At 34.7% G+C, this 14641-nt stretch overlaps 1 protein-coding gene across 3 annotated transcripts in view; it reads right to left on the bottom strand.

The window, feature by feature from the left end:
• The window catches only part of DIAPH3 (diaphanous related formin 3), a 239336-nt gene that overhangs the window by 14320 nt on the left and 210375 nt on the right, over positions 1-14641 (bottom strand). The window lies entirely within an intron of this gene.

Below are 14641 nucleotides of genomic sequence, written 5' to 3'. Positions count from 1 at the left end.
CTGAGGGGTAATTAAAATAATAATATACAAGTTCACTCAGTCAGAAAGAGAAAAATACATGCTTAACTTACTTCTCTGTAGTGTGCACGGTCAAATGCTTTCTCATGTTAAATGTAAATGCTTGAACAGTGAAAATTCAGAGGACAACAGATTACAGCAAAGACCACTGAAGTTTATCTGAATTAGCATTAATGGTTTCCTTTCCTCAGTTACTTTGAGCATTTAACTAAATATTTTTCATGCTATGACACATTAAATCATAAAACCTGTGAACTGACTTTCTGAAGGAAGTCAGAAAAAAATGTAATCCTTTCAAAACACGTTTAAGATTGTAACATCATGTGTTAAAAAGAATTACTGTTGTGGTGCATTGACCCTGGCCGAGAGCCAAACAAAAACCCAGCCTCTTGGTTATTCCCCTCTCCCTTGGGATGAGAAGAAAATAGAAGGAAAGCGAGAAGGCTAGTATAGATCAAGATAACAAGAGTTTAATACAGGTAGCAAAAGCTGCGTGCGAAAGCAAAACAAGGGGTTCACACACTACTTCTCATCTGCAGGCAGACATCCAGCCACATCCAGGAAAGCAGGGGCTCAGCACGCCTAACACTTGCTTGGGAAGACAAACGCCATAACCACGAATGTTCCCTCTTTCCTCCTCCTTTCCTCGAGTTTTTCCTGATGAGAATGACGTTTTATGTATAGAGCATCTCTTTATTCAGCTTGGGTCAGCTGCCCCAGCTATGTCCCCTGCCAACCTCTTGCCTACTTGCTGTGTGCAAGGCTACTCGCCTGCTTTCTTTGGGGGTGGTAAAGAGAAAGCCTTGAGGCTATTCAGCAACAGCCAAAACATTGGTGTGTTATCAACAGCGTTCTGTTGGGAACACAAAGCACAGCACCATATGGGTTGCCAGGATGAAAGTTAATTCCAGCCCAGCCAAACCCAGTACAACTGTTGATACTGTAACAGATCTGTACTTACTTGGTTGCCATTGTATATCTAAATTTGATGAAAGCCTTTTACATGCCAGTTTTAAGACTTTTAAGACTTTCAGGATAGATGTTCACAGTTCTGGTATTTGCTTAACACATTTCCATGTCTGTCTCTTCAGCTTTTGTTCGGTTGTTTGGTGTATCAGTTTATATTGGCATACAGCCCTCAACAAGTCTATACTTCAGCTCCAAGTACATAACCCATGACCACTCCCCAGCAATGCATTCTGCATATCCTTCTGAAATGCAAATGTGCAGAAACTTGAAGCACCTTGAAGTAGCCATCGGCAGTCTTAATAACTAAACAATCTTTGCACTGTCTGTGCTCTTCATTCTGCTTTTTGGGTGTGCTTTGACAAATGTCTGTAACCACTGAAAAGTTACCACTTTGCAATTATAGTGATTATACACATCTATTTAGTGTAGACAAGAACTACAAAACAAGCTGGCTCTGGCAGCAAGCTCATCTTTGATGGAAACCACTTGATTGCTCAGGAGAATAAATTCAGAAATTTCCTCACTTCCCTCCTGCCCTGCCATTATTCCTTTTTTTTTTCCCCCCACTAAATTTTCATGTAGATCATGATATCCATAGATTACCCTCATGTCATATATAACCACTGCATTTCTAAAAGAGGAAATTCTTTTTCTCCCATCGTATTCTAAAGAAACGCTAAAAACGCCTCTTAGGAAACACACTGCATGTAATAATTGAAATTGTCATAATGACATTTTTTTCTAGAATGAATATGTTCTGTAAACACATTGCCAGCTCATCAATTAAGTTACTCAGTCATGCTAAATATGTTAGAGTTATATTTCCAAATCTTTCCTTGAATCCTCATTTTAGCACTCATTTCAAAAGGGTAATGTTATACTCAAATAGCTTTAAATGCTACGAAGGAAAACAAATGCTACTGAAAAACAACCCAATGTTCAGTAGCTAACTGTCTAGGTAAAATCTATTAAAATGCAAAGCTTGAGCACATATTTGCTCATTTCAAAGTAACATCCTATAGAACAAATGTAATTTTTAGTTTTGCATAGTAAGATAACACCATGCACAAATCTAGGTTCTCAATATCAGCCAGCACCATTGAAGAATAACAATTCAGCAGACTCTGAAGACATTTGTAAAAATTTTCGCTAGATATTTATATATTACATCCTAACCGAGGAATACTATGGGGGTAAGGGAGAATACCCCACTACTCTAAGTAATACTCCTCTACCTCTAAGAATTCAGCAAGTATAAGCTGCAAGTTGTCTGATGTCTTCAGCTGAAAATGTTTGCTGCTTCTGAGCGTATCAATGACATAGAGTTTTTCCACAACTCAAGACAGTTTCAATAAGCTAAAGTGTATGTTTCATATTTAAATCTTCTATCATCTAAGAGTATACACCTTAGAACAAAAGTTCAATTACATGTGTGTAGGTGCACTGCAACTACAGAAACAAAACCAGCTCTTTTGTTCAGTATTGTATAAAATTATTTGAAACAATGGAGCATGCTTAGTCGTCTGTGTCCTTGTGCCTCGTCAAAGGCCGGTGACCCCCATGTGAGACTCACTGGACTAAAGGAATTTGTGCTGGTTGCCTCAGGCTCCCTTCACAGTCAATGAGGAGAAACAAGCACTTCTGAAGTGTGCTTCATTTCACCTTAATGTAGATATCTGAAACAGGTAAAGAGAGTTTACGGCAGCTAACTCAAATGTGAGCGCCTGCTCTCCAGGCATCGAACAGTAACAGAGTCACCAGATACTATTTTTAAGGGTTACAATTTGTGTGTCTGAAAAGTTCCAACTTTTGGCTGCATAAAAGTCTGCATAAAAGGTGGACTGTCTAGCCTGTGCAGTGACGGCAGGTTGTAGAGACTCTATGTTCTACTGTCAGTGATTTTAGGGCCATATAGAACATTATGGGCATCAATCCCACCAACTGTTTAACACAAGCTATAGAATTTCACAAAGTTTCTTCTTGATGCATACAGAATAGAACTGAAATAAATTGTACTATATTTGCTACAGAGAATAGTTTGGATGTGAACAATGGAACTCTGCTTTGTATATATTATACTGACAAGAACTGCAGATATGAAAGTAGTCATTATTAAGTATGCCACTCAGCCATTAGTTAATACATATTTTTCCTTCTCTTAAAATCCTTTCTGTTCTCCACCTTTTCTCTAAATAGGCATATTTAGAGAATATCTTACAGTTATTAAGGTTATATCTTACAGTTATTTAGGTTCCTCTGCCTTACAGATTTGTGATACTTTTGTGTAGCTTCACAAGTTTCTGACAAGCTTGAAACATATTCAGGACTTAAAAATCAGCCTATAACATAAATGACTTCTGTACTGGTATATGGGATCCTACCCCTCACATGAAACTCGTCACTGCTTTAAACTGAAGTTGACTTAGATTTATTCCTGCCATGCAAAATTTATAAATTCCAGTGTTGTACATTTGAATTTAAGAATCTCATAGCCAGTGTTTGCTTTTAGTTTTTAGGGATGGAGATAGAAATATGACGCTTTGTATGGCAAGGCAACTCTGATTTTTAGATATTGCTCAGTCCTATGTATTTGAATTTGTGTTACCTAAGATTACAAGATTAGTAGATGAAAGAAATAAAAGAAAAATGACTTAAGACCCATGAGAGTTTTTACAACACTCCTTCTCATAAACAAACAAATAAATAAATAAATCCTATAACAGTGCTTATGTATGTAGCAAGTTAAAAAAAAAAAATCAAAAATAGTATGCAGTGATAAAAAGTATAGCAGCACCTGTTATTCAACAGTACTTTAATTCATATAGTCTCATTGCCATTCAAAATACACAGTAAACAAAATGCTTTCATTGGATCTTATCATCATATTTTATGCATATATTAAATAACATTTGCCTCTCACTTGTAAACATAATAAATATGTTAAATTTGAATTATTCCATAAAACATAAAGCTAACGCATTAGCAAAGAAATGCATCTAAGTTCCAACATGGGAAAACCTATAAGAACAATAATAATAGTAGTAGTAAAACAGCTATTTTTCGTATGAAATAAATATATGAAGCTACTTAGACTTCCATTTTTGTTCATCTCTGGACATATACCTTGTTCACTTTTCACTAGTGTTGAATAAACTTCCATATTATATTCCATTTAATATTCAGAAACAAATCTGAGTTACCTCTGTCCATCAGAATTAAAATAAAAATGTAATTTCCCTTATCAGATTACACACAGCTCCATATTATTCCAAAAAGGTAGGAATGACCGTGCTACAGAAAAGAGATCCCGCTGAAATACATTTCAAATTTTTGAAATATCTTTTTTATAGGCAAACACATAAGCCATTTGTAGGTGGCTGACATTGTTTAGTGCTCTACAAGCTATACAATTTTCAAGTACAACACAAAGCATGGGATGTTGTCTACAGATCCTATGCACCCACTAGTGCTGTACTCCACTGTAATAAAATGGTTGTAGAATATTGTAGCCTCTGTGCAGAATCATTATGCCTGACTCTACAGGACAATAATGGCAAAGAGATTGCACTGTCAAGGGACTAGTCAAGGGAAAAAGGCAATCTTCAGATTGCCTTACAATTAAAAGCACATACTTTAGATATCTATTGCCTTCTTGTGATTAAAGAGATAGCCCAGCTTAGATTAGTTTTAAAAAGATGGTTACAACAGGCAAATCAGATTCCACGAACTTTGATGCCTACATCAGACCATGACATTTTTTTACCTGCTTTACAGGTCTTGGAACCTGCATGGTTTGGAAACTTAAAAAATGATAGGTTTTGTTTTTTGTTTGTTTTTAAAACACAAGTGTTGCAAGTCAGAGAAGTGAGCTGAAGAAGTTAAAAAGAGTACATGGCAGACAGACAGCACTGAGCTTAGAGTTATGGATAGCCGGCTGGCTGTCGAGGAGACACTTCCCAGCCAGCGAGACCGGTACATCTTGGACTAAGAGAAATGTCTTCACCTGCCAGGGGAAGACATTTCTGCTATTATCAAAGGTAAATTAATTCTTGGCTACTTTAAGGATGACGTGAACACAATTAAGAAAAGACTGTGCTGGCGTTAGTGCAGTAATAACAGACTAGTTTCAACTGCAATCCAATGGGGTGTTAATGAGAGCATGTTACATTCTAACCCTGGGATCTTCACCAGTGCTTGTTTCAACCGACTGTTTTCATTTGTAGTTTCACTTGATTTGAAACTGTTTAAGACTTTTTTTTTTTTTTTAACACAGATCAGTACGATAGTTAAATAAAACAAAAAAAAAAGTGAGATAAAGTTAATAATTAAATATAATTATATAGAGCATTGACTACATACAAATAGACATTAGATGGCATAGTATTTTGGAAGAATTACCGTAAATGTTATCATGGATAATAGGATTTTGGAAGATCACCTGATTGCCTGTCATGAAAGGAAGGATAGGGAAATGCAAAATATCCAAATTTATGATTACAGAAATCCAGCGCTCAGAACAGCATTTAAGTTTTGTTCAGTCTTGCTTGACTGACAGAGATGAAATCCAATAGGAAGGTAAAACACAGAAGGATGCTGGGACCAGTTTAAGAAAGCACCTGTATCTCCTAGGTTAGAAAAAGCGTTGTAGAAAAGAGTAATGAAGAAATGACATGATTATGATGCTGTTGTATATTTTAAAACGGACGGTTCATATTGCTTCTCATTAAGCCTAATTAAATGTCCTTTAACATTACCAAAGATGAGAGTTTTTTTAATAAGGTTGAAATAATATAAATCCAGATATAGCATCAGTTCAGTTTTTCATTCTCAAAAATATAAGTACAGTTTCTTGATATATTTATTACAATATAAATAAAATGTCAAAAAATGCTATTACAGGGTAAAACAGAATGTTCATTAATGTGAAATCACCATTTCTGAAACTGTGATTTCACTGAAATGTAAATATTTGAAGGTTAGAAACTATAATTACAAATGGGTTATCATAGAAAATACACTCACTAGGTGGAAAAAGCCATTAACTTTCTTTGACAAAATTTAATTTTTTATTAGTTGCTGAAGTCTTCATGTAAGATGTTTCTCATTGAACAATTGTCATCATATTTCAAAAAATAACCATGAAATACAACAGCTGATTGAAGATAAACTCACACTTCATCTTCACGATTTGAAGGAAATTGTACTTTTGTCTTTGTAACTATTTACTTCACTAACAGGTTTTACTCCCACAAATAGGAAATATTACATTTGTCGTCATTTGAAAATTAGGTCTTCAATGTTTAATATCCTGTATTTGATAATTTGGAACTCAAATATGTACAACAGTACATATTTTACATACATACAAATATTACTTTTTTTTTTTTTTTCCTACACAGAAACGCTCGGTTATAGCAGGACTCATCACAATTCATCAGCAGCCAGTTTTCTAACAGAAGAAATCACGTAGTAGGAGAGAGAATATCCTTATCTAAGACTATAAGGAATACTCTAATAGACAGAAGCAATTAAAAAGATATGCACTAGTACACCTTCTACAAACAGGCATTTGGAAACGTCTAGTGTCCAGTGTTCTAGTATAGTTAAAGACATTAGGTACTTTCTTGTGGAATATAACCCTCCAGAGAAATACAAAATACACCCCACTGTGGATGTTACTGCATATGAAGGATCATCAAGTCTTTAACGATCAACTATTACCACTGGCCATAAATCAGTTTATTGCAATTATCAGTGTCCTAACTAATGAGTTCCAATTTGGAAAAAAATGGTATTCTTTTCATTCTCACTGTTTTTATTGCTTTTAAGCAGTGGTAAGAAAAAATAATTTCCCAAAGTAAGCAAAACCATTCATAACTGCTTTCCTTCTTTCCCCCTCCCCAAAAAAGTAATAAATAAATAAATGCTCATTAATAAATATTATATATAATATATAAAAACATATTTTATATAAAAATATTATATATCTATATATCTACATTTTAGCTGATTTCAGTTAAAAGAAATACCAAACAGTATTAACGGTACATTACTATAATAAGAAATTCAGGGCAGTATAAAAACCTGTCACTTGATGCAATTACAGTTTCACAACAGGAGGAATAATTTCTTGTAGAGTGACATGTTCCCTTATGTCACAGCTATTCTTCCTTTACAAAAGCTGTTACTTTGATGGGGAGGACAAATGCCTGCCATATATTACTATGCAGTCCATTACAATGGATTCATTCATATTTATAATACAATCTGTGATGTTGATGCAATCACTTTAGACTTCACTGTTATTTCAAACAAATCCATAACTGAGAAAAAGGCAGGCTGTTGACAGGAGTTAATGTGGGTTTTACTCTGTTTACAATTGCTTTCTAATCTACTAAATGGCTGTGAAAATTGATGCACTGTTAGAAGTGCTTTTGTACACTACTACAGATAAAGGGCTGTTATACTGCAGTAATCTCTGCAATGCTAAATTGAATTTTCGACAGTATTTTTTTGTTTTTCCAATTTGAATGTGACAAGGTAGGCTACTCAATTTATGCTAAGTTTAATTCCATCAATTCAAAACATTTTCTTCCATCTTTATTAATTGAGATGCCTATTACTGCTAGAAGAAAAAAGTCAGCGATAAAGCTTGTAATATCAGAATGTGTATTTTAGAGAAATCTGTTGGTGGACAAAGGATGGGCTGCAGTTAGTGAATTCTGCAATCAAATCTGTGATCTGTTGAAGCTAGCCAAGTGAATCCTCAGCAGGTACACAGCTTGCAGAACTGCCCAGCTTGTCATGAAGGTAAACAGAGTCTGCCTAAACATGACGAAACAAAACTTGGAACTGATTAGATGACTTGCCAATAAATAGTTTTATGGGACATGGAAGGATAGTTTTTTTGTTTTTTGTTTTTAATTTGTATGATCAATGAAATCTCATTCATAAAGTAGTCCAAACTTTAGCTTACCACCCTAAAAAAGAATGCAATCAGGCCTTTTAAACTTTAGATTTACCCAATACAGAAGACGCAAAGAAATACCAAGGCTGTTACCGATATGGAACTACAGAAGACTTTGGTACTGTCTCTGTAGAATAGTTGCCCTAATAAAACTCCTGATGCAATTTGCTGAAATGTTTGGTGTCCCATTAAAACCTTAACCTGAGGAATGTATGACAAAAACATCTTTTTATGTTAATCAAGGAGTTGCTAATCTTCTATATGAAAATATTACTAAACATTAATGAACAAAATTTTTAGATGGCTTCTGATGAAAATAAATCCTTCATAATCAAGACATCTGCATGTCTAGTAACTTTCAAATTTGCTTATGTGTTTTAATTCTACTAGATTTAATAAAGAGGTATAAATCTCTCAGACAACAAAGTAATTTAGGTTGGAGGACACCTCTCGAGGTCATCTGGTTCAAACCTAACTTCAAGGTGTGATACAGCTGTTAAGTCAGATCATAAATTTTTTCAAAAAAATAGGCAGCAGTTAGATATAACGATTCAAACCTCATAATTCAACTTTGGTGACATTTAATCACAACAGCTGAATTCAGGAGTCAAATATACTAGGAAAAACACCTGTGCATTTCACACAGGACAGTAATATCAATTACTGACTATGAAGAGTAGTAAGTAAAACTCACTCAAACAGTCAATCAACTAAGAAACACAAATGTGTAGTAACCATGCTACATGAACAATAAAGTTCACAGAGCATTTTATTTCTTTTCCTTTACTCCCCTCTCACCCCCCTTTCTATATGACATCGTATTTCTTTCCTGAATTCTCACTTTTTTTTCCTCTCCATTTTCAAAAGAAAATAGCCTTAAGAGCTAAATTCTGTAACTCTTTACTGACTCAAGTGAAGGAGAACTATTAAAGTGCCATTAAATATGTTTTATGGGTTCTGAAAAATAAAGAACAAGTGAAAGCTTGGTATGTAAAGACTGAATAGTTCTAGAGGATGACAGATTTGTAAGAAGGTACTTCTGGAGTTGCTCCAATATATAGTGGGAATAATCATTACTTATAAGCTATCACTGACAAACCATATTATTTGAGATAGTAACTCAGATTAAATTTAGCCTTTGTTGGCCTAGAGATAGTGACACCTCCTTTGTGTAGTCACAAAGTTGAGAAAGTTGGTATAAGAAGTGTCCCATTTGTTTATTATTTACCAGACAGCACTTCAAAATATGGCTGAAAGAGGTATTTCTAAATATGCCTGAATGCCCAGAATGGGAAAAGACCAACCTTTGAGGTTATATTGAAAAAATGTTACTAAAACAGTTAAGATACAAAGTTAATAATTTAAACAGTTAATATTTCCTTATTTTTGCTAGAAAATATTTTAATGCACTATGAACACCAAACTTAAATGAAAACACTCAAAAAATATGTCTATATGAATATTACAATGTTTTGTAATACCAAGTCTTTGCTTTTTAAAAACGTATAAATAGGAAAGTGTATAAAGATTCGTTTACTAAAAATGCTGCAAGAATCATAGCGAGTACAATTTAAGAAAAAGAAAAAAAACATTTAGCAATAACTTTGCCATAGGCTTAAATATATTAAATTATCAGTCTAAAAAGTGCCTTTAAATATTTAATGATTCAAGTTGTATTAATATTTTTTCTAATGAAGGTAAGAATCTTAGCTGTTTATTCTGTAGACAATATATTTCATAACTGCTTACATGTATACTTTCTTACTATTTACACCTAAATTCCTCTTGTTCTGTGAACACAGAATTGTAGAATCACCATTTGGGTTGGAAAGGACCTTTAAGATCACCAAGTCCAACGATCAAAAATCAACCTACCAAATCCCATCACTAAACCACGCGTCCCTTAGTGCCATGCCCACGTATCTCTTGTATACCTACGAGGATGGGGACTCCACTGCTTCCCTGGGCAGCCCATTCCAGTGCTTGACCACCCTCTCCATGAAGAAAATCTTCCTCATATCCAACCTAAACCTCCCCTGGTGCAACTTGAGACCATTATCACTGAGTTCTTAATTTTCTCACTATCGTCAGTATTTGACTAGATGCAACATTAATTATCATACAGTAAGTTTTTCTACCATTTTCCAAAACTTTTTGTGCTTCTTAATGTCTTCAACTGTCAACTCTGATTTCTCCAACCTTACTAAAGTGTCCAGCTGTCAGTTTATTTTCACCAGCCAGCTAATCCCTTTTTGTCTCTTGTCCTTACTCTCTATCCATTTCCACCCCCCTTTCTGGTCAAATTCTCCAGTTCTGTTGTTTGCTCCCTGATCAAGAGTTCCAGTCTGCCACAACCCTAGAAATCAGAAGTTTCCTCCTACACGTAAGTATTAGTTCAGTTTCTTTCTGTATATTGTTTGGATTCCCTTTTAGTATGGGGAGAGCAGAGGAGAAAAGGCATGCCCAAGGGGTGGGGCATCAACCTCAGGTAGAAGTCCATAGAAAAGTTCATCTAAAACAATCTAGTTTAGCAAAGACATAAGCAATTGAAAACTACAGTGAAAAGCACCAGACAAATTAAAAATTGGCACACAGGGTCCTGCTTAATATATTTTTCCTGTCTACAATGAAAGCTATTCACCTTTTAAAATGGTGAATATATAAGACAACAGTTTGGAGCTTGCAGTTCTGAAAGGGAACAGAAACAGAAAAAAAATGTCAGAATTGTTCAGTTAAGCTCTATCTATTGCCAGATTTAAATCAGACCAAATCTTGCTGAAAGAACACAGAAACAGGTCCCACTGATTTGCTGCTTAGACATGATTAGGCACTGTAGCATGATGAACACCAAGGTTTGTTCCCACATGGTAGGACTGGCTGGAAAACAACAGATTAAAAGTGGAATCTCCAGATTGTTGACAAGGATGCTCTTATAAGCCAAAGCATAAAATCTTAATTATGCTCTCTTAATTAAGCTTAATTTCAATGATGAAGGTTCTCTGCACACAACTGTATTTCAAAAAAAGCTTCTATTGCAGTAAATGGAATTTTCTAAACAGAAAGCATTTTCACAAAAAAAGCGTAGTCATTCCTAACACACAGTATATTAATTTCTGTGTGCTGTATAGCATTCATTTTTATTGTCATATAACTCTAGTAAAACTTCCCCACTGGACACTGAACAAGCCATATCATCCTAACTGCACCTATAAGCTTTAAAATTTTTTTGACATTGATTAGACTACTGGCACAACCGTGGGCAAAAGCCTTGTTTCCCCCTACATCATGGAAATAGGATGATACAACACAGTTGTCATCACCAATTTCACAGCAGATTCACATTCTAAGATTATTATATACATCATTAGAATTAAATTTGTCTTTGTTATCTCACAGCAAGAAGCCACAGAGCAGGGCTCCTGTTCCTTTTATCCTCCAGTTTCTATAACTTATGGTGGCCACAGAAACATGGAGGTCTCTAAAGCAGGCTTTAGCATTTTATGCTTATGGTGGTAAGTGATCCTCGTATGATGAAACAAAAACCTTCTACCTTCACCCCACCCATGCTTCCTTTTTCTTTTCTTCTTAAACAAGACTATAGCAATTCAATTAAGAAACTGTAAATGTATGCCCACTTATGTATTTAACGCCATACAAGGAGGTATGGGGATTTAGACTACAAAATCTAAGTTAGGCTGTATTCATTCATAGCAATTGTTCATAAATGAAGCAGAAGAGGTTTTCATTGCATTTTATTGCTCTAAAGGAAATAAGAAACATTGTCTGATTGTAACCAGATCTAGTAGCTTAAAAACAACCATCTCACTGGTACACAATAGACTATCTTGCAGCTGGCTCTTATCTTCTCCAAAATGGATAACTGCAACTATTCCATAACCTTTCTATATGGATTTGTTGTTGTTGTTGTTTGTTTGTTTTTAACTGAGTTTATGTATTTGAAATTTTAAGTGTTTAATCTCAGTTTTACTTAGAATACATTGACCACATAGCCCTTTTGGCTATACAGCTTTCACAGCTCTTCAGACAACAAACAAGAAATGACATAACTGTGTTGTACACGGGGATTTTATTTACACTGTCTGATAATTCCCAACACTGATCTGGATTGTGCTGGATAAAGGTGCTTTCGCTGTACTGATGAAGACACTTATTTCTGCAGCTGTGAACTGTTTTCAGTTCACTTCTGGACTTTAAGTGTGTGTTTGTAGTATAAGCAATTGAACGGGTGGCACATCTCACTTACATACAGTTGCTTGCTGGAAGAAACAGTATTTCTGGAGTGTCTGACTCCAGTCCAGGGTGTACTTCACCAGCAACAGTATGCTCAGATCTTGGTACTTCATGAGGCATGAAACTTTGTTCTTAGTCCTTTATTAATTTGATTTTTTTTTCTGCACTGCTGCATTTTTGTGTTTTTATTCTTATGTGCACTTCTAGGATGCAGTAGTAAGGATCAACTACACCTCAAAATCTCTTATAAACAAACGCTCATATATAATATTTATACTTGCAGACATATATGGCAGACTGAACTTAAAGGGCCTGACAGAAAAAGAATTTGTATTAATACATCATAGATACCATTACTCCACATAACTCCACACTGTTATGGAAAGACACTTTAGCACTTTTAAACACTCTATTAGCTCAAAATTTTTACAAGTATCTTACATTTTATATATAGTCTTATTTGGACAATACAGAACAATACAGTATTCTTACACACAAGAAACATATGTTAATGTAACTATAAGGAAGTAAAAGACAGATCTCAGTACTTGAACAATGCAGTTGTACGATTACCAATGTGATGACTTAGTAAAGCTATGAACAAAAGATGAAATACATATAATTATTTTTCAGAAATGTATGGCACTAGAACAGTTTTGGAGCACCAACTGCTTTATGATGTGCAACTCAGTCCAAGCTAATGTGAATATCACACCCTTCAGTTATTTCAAGAATCATGTTTTTTTCCCCTACAACTAAAGTTGAAATCAGATTTCTAACTTTGAACTGTTCTGCTTATAAGCACAACTTGAAAACACTCAAACACAGTCACAGACATGGTAAATTCTAACCCGGTAGGTCACATTTTTCCAGTAAGCACAGTGACCACGCAAGTCTCAGTTACAACATACGCTAACATTTTGGAAGACATATGGCAGAAAAGCAGAAATTAAGTAACAATAACATCCTGCACAACCTAAAGAAAAAGAGATGAAGGATAATAACGATACGTTTTTAAAGATGGCACACATTTTGGATAGGAGGCATAATAAAAGTGGTAACAACTATAGACAGGAGCTAAAGACTGAAAACTATATGGGATGTAAGGATTAGCTGGTCATTTAATGCATCATAATTTGCAGCATGATTCTGGAAGGCTGGATTTGTAACCTGTAGAAATTAAAATTATTTATTAATTAAAACTATGTATTTTGAATAATGTGTATATAACAAGGGATTTCCTTGTCTGAAGCAGAATTTGCACATAACTAACAAAAATAGCCACATACAATTAGAAAGAAGTTTGACAAGGTATTTCACAAATACACCTACTTGTGTATCATGGAGATAGAACAATATTATAAATAAGCTGTAGTTGCCAAGACATTTTTGAATTTTCAGTTAACCTCTTGACAATAAAATGGCCTTATCTTGAACAGCAGTTTCCTATGACTGCAAGATCCCCCTTTATTTAGGAGAAGAAGAGTTGGAAATATGGCAGTTAGGCCATTTGATCCTTCTTTTATTCTTTCTCCCACATAAGCAAGCTCCAGATTTTCTGTCTCTCCATACTGAAATCAAACTGAAATATTAATGAGGTTTTTCTTTAGGCACTCACACGAACATACCAGAGTTAAGAAACAAGTTTGTCGTCCAAATGGCATTAAGACAGTCGCATGTCTGTTGCTGTAACTATTGATAACAAGTAAGTTTCCAAAGTATCCTGTAATAGGCAACAGATACGGAGATTTGCTTGCACTAAAATGAACGCTTTATCTTACTTGACCCTTTGATATGTTACAGATATGAATTAATGGCAGAATATGAAACTACAGATGGGTGTAGATAATCATGTCCCATCCTTCTTAAGTCCGTACAGATGCATTCTCCTAGAAAAGAGATGTAACAGTTCTAGCAAATTGATTATCTCATATAATCAATCAGACCGGACCCTAATCTTAGTGTTGCTGCAATCTACTGTAAGTGCAAATACCCTGCAAGTACTATCTGATTTTCATGCCACTTAAGATGCCCTTGCTGTGTTTTGTAGCCAAAACCTTTCACAGTTCTGTGAAAACGAGACTAGAGAAACTGAGCTTGATAGCTTAGCTTTGACAGCTGAATCTGTTTCACCTTTTAATGAAATGCGTTTTCTGAAAACATAAAGGAAATGTTAATATATGTAATTAAGAACACGGTGAGTAAGATCTCAGTATGTAATATTTTAAATGTTTAAAATTAATGATATTTACAGTTTCAGCACTAATATCAGGAAAAACTACTTTGCACACAATGCTGTCTCAAAACTAAAATTGTATCTCTGAATGCCTCCATCAGCATCTGGGCTCCTCAGGAGAATATTTCATACAAGCCAACTCAGTTTCTTAAAGTATTCTTTATTTTTGTTTCATTTTTTTTAAAATAAAATATCATATG

The sequence above is a fragment of the Anser brachyrhynchus genome (genome assembly GCF_964034855.1).
Source record: "Anser brachyrhynchus genome assembly, chromosome: 1".
NCBI lineage: Eukaryota > Metazoa > Chordata > Aves > Anseriformes > Anatidae > Anser > Anser brachyrhynchus.
This window is presented reverse-complemented; position numbering and strand designations above follow the sequence as displayed.